Source organism: Lutjanus erythropterus, chromosome 18 (genome assembly GCF_056507025.1).
Source record: "Lutjanus erythropterus isolate fLutEry1 chromosome 18, fLutEry1.hap2, whole genome shotgun sequence".
NCBI lineage: Eukaryota > Metazoa > Chordata > Actinopteri > Lutjaniformes > Lutjanidae > Lutjanus > Lutjanus erythropterus.
In genome coordinates, this window is record NC_139334.1 from 12,407,170 (window position 1) to 12,410,486 (window position 3,317).

The following is a 3,317-nucleotide window of genomic DNA, read 5'->3' on the forward strand; positions in this document are numbered from 1 at the left end:
TCACCTCCGCTCTGGTATTTTCAAAATTAAAGCTCGGCGTTTGTCAGTTTTGGAAAAGCTAGAAGGAAGTTCGATATTATTTAGTTACTTTTTAATTTTTTATGAATAAATAATGATTAATGGTGTTACTCTGTGGATTTAGCTTTTTTCTGAGGCAAGATGTTGTTCCTCTCCAAAAAAATGCCTTGCCAACAACAAAAACATCAAATAATTACTATATAAAGTAGAATAGTAAAAAAAGCAACTTGCAAGAGCAGCGGTCCAGAAATAGGGGTATCTCTTTATTATATTTCTCTTGTCTTGTCTTTCACACAGAAGTATAAAAAATAGGCTTTTAAAGGGACATATATGAGGGGGCCACCAGCACAGTTTATATCTTGTAAGGTGTTCTTGGCTGAGAAAAATAAACTCTGTGGTAGAGGAGTTCAATGCCCCTTCATTGTGTGCCCTTTTACAGCTCAAATAAAGAATACGTCCTTTAAAATATTGAAAGTACATTTTTTGTTTTTAACTTATTTGATTAAAGTGCCATACTGTTTGAATTCAACAGCAAACCGATGAAAGCAGGGTTTGGAGCCAAACTGTTTCGATTTATTTATTCTTTTATGGATATCTGACCACAAAAACTATAACATCACACCCATCCCTCCATATCTATCTATCTATCTATCTATCTATCTATCTATCTATCTATCTATCTATCTATCTATCTATCTATCATGTCTACTTTTAATTTCATACGCAAAAGTCTTCATTCTTCCTGCCCTCTTGAGGTTGTAGAAACTGTCCTTTTTTTTCTCTGTCAGAGTTTTGCAACAATGAACTTTAACCACAACAGTTACACAGAAACGTGTTGGTTCTCTAAAAGTGATTGTTACAAAACACAATTCTCTTTCAGAACAGAGATGGAAAACTCAAGCAAGCCAAACCCACTCTTGCCATGTTACAATGTACAACAGTGCAATACATAAATATAAGCAAGAGAGAGATGAGAAAATGTGTCCAGAGCCTCTAATGTTGCAAAAAAAAAAATCCTCAGATCAACAGAAAATGAACAGGAGAAGCTGACAATGTGACCATGACACTGGACTCTATAGAGGTACAGATTGTTCCATAGCAGAATCCTGAACATTAATAAGGGACATTTTTGATATAAAACAGAATATTTCAAGGATATGTGCATTTATTGTTGAAAAAGGCATTGCATCCATTTACAGTTTGAATGTTCTGAGACATATATAGTTGTGTTATGCAGCACAGGCTTGTAGAATTATTTTCTACTTCTGAAGACTGCAGCACAATAATAACATGGTTATCAATTGGTTGTTATGATCTGCCACTGAGGACACTTAAGTCACATCCTCTGTAATTTTTCTAGGAATTAGAGGGTTTGAATCAAGAAGAGTGTACAATTCAAGTATATACACATGGTGGTTAATTTACAGACTGGTTCCAGTAAATTCAGATATGTATACTTAATTATTTGCCACTTTAAGCCAACAAAAAATAAATACTGCAGAATTTGGACAGGGTATTGATATTTGTTCTTATGCAAAACCATATTTAATCTATTTATGTTTTGTATCATGAGTGTTTTTCCTTCCAGCTCCTTCTAATTCATCTAACTCATATGTTTCATTCAATTCTTGTTGCACAAACTGTAGCACACCATATTGCATTACACAACTCATATTACTTGAATGTATGTGACAGATATACTTCTGAATTCTTTAATCCCATTTGCAAACTTTGCCCAATCATTAGAATTCCATCCATTATATGACAGTAGAATAGTGTGCTAGATGCCAGGTATACATATATATATATATATATATTTTTTTTTTACCAGGGCTACATTCAGTGTGTGATATGTGTGACATGATGTGTATATATATTAGATCTCAGAGCCCATATACTTGTGTACATTTTTATTTTAGAAAAAGTACATGAATACTTCACAAAAAACTAACTGTAATTAAACTAGCAGTACATATACATAGTTGAGAAAGAGAGAGAATAAGGAAAGCCAAAAATAAATCAATGAGACAACATATTACAAATTCAAAATAATGTATCATCAGCCGATTTATCAATCATTATTTCAATTGTTTGCTTATTCTTAAGGTCTCTTAACATAGTGCCAATTTCGGGAGTTTTTGATATAAAAAGTCCAAAATTTAATTTTGAGTCCATCCTTCTCCTTTTATGAATGTGGAATTTTCCTAATAATATAAGTAACTGCATTATATTGGGTATTTACCCAATATCTTTATCCATGTCATTATCTTGCAATTCCAGTTTTCTTGCTTATGCTGACTAGCCACCTAAAATATTCTGGTATACATACAGTGAATAAATTACATAAATGACTGTTTCTTCTTTCCATTCACAGAAGGTGCAGGAATATTCTTTATCAATTATAAATCTCTTTATATCTGTTTTGCTGTCTATATTTAATGCAAAATTCTAAGGCAAACATCTTTTACTTCATTACAAAGACAAAAATTTGTCCCCAACAAGCCAAGTTTACGCCAATTAATTTCTCATTTAAGCGTGAGAGGCTGCTCTCTGCGTTGCCAGCCTCAGCTCTTAAGGCATGATGTCATGTTTTTCAGTACGCAACCTGCAACATCCGGGTCCTGTGGCTTAGTGCCATGGATCTGTTAAGTAGACTGGATAGCGCACTCAAAGATGGCGCCCCATTCATTCTTATGAAAGTTGCTTACGGGAATTTGATTTGAGCAGCCCGGTTGAAAGCGTGCGCCTTCGAGACCTCCGCTGCTTGAGCCCCCATGATCGAGATCGCGTCTAGAAAGGAACCCCGGGCCCGCGAAAGATCTCGCGAGAGTGATCATTTTAAACTAACCCAGTGATCTTTCCCTAACCCTAAACAAGTGTATTCTGTCTCTTAACTTATCTGAAGTTCAACCACAGCGCTGTCACTATAAAACGGTCGTATGAAGTGCACAACTAAGAAACAATGCGTACATATCTCGCGAGGGTTTTGCAAATCAAGGGTTCCATTCGACCCGAGCGAGGTTGGCTGACTTCTGTTGGCTCCGCTTGCACATACGAATGGGGTTAAACATTTTCATCACAAGACTCCTCTAGACTTGTCAAATGTTGTTAGATTGAATGGATCACATTTTGACAATGAAAACAGTCGTTCTGAGTGGACTGTGATAATGATGAAAAATGTCTTAACGATTTTACAGTAGCGTCTTTTCCAATGATTGTGTATGGGGAAGAAGCCGTTTTGGGCCACTGTGCGTCACGTGACTATCCCGGAAATTGTAATTACGCAGTGCGGCCACTAC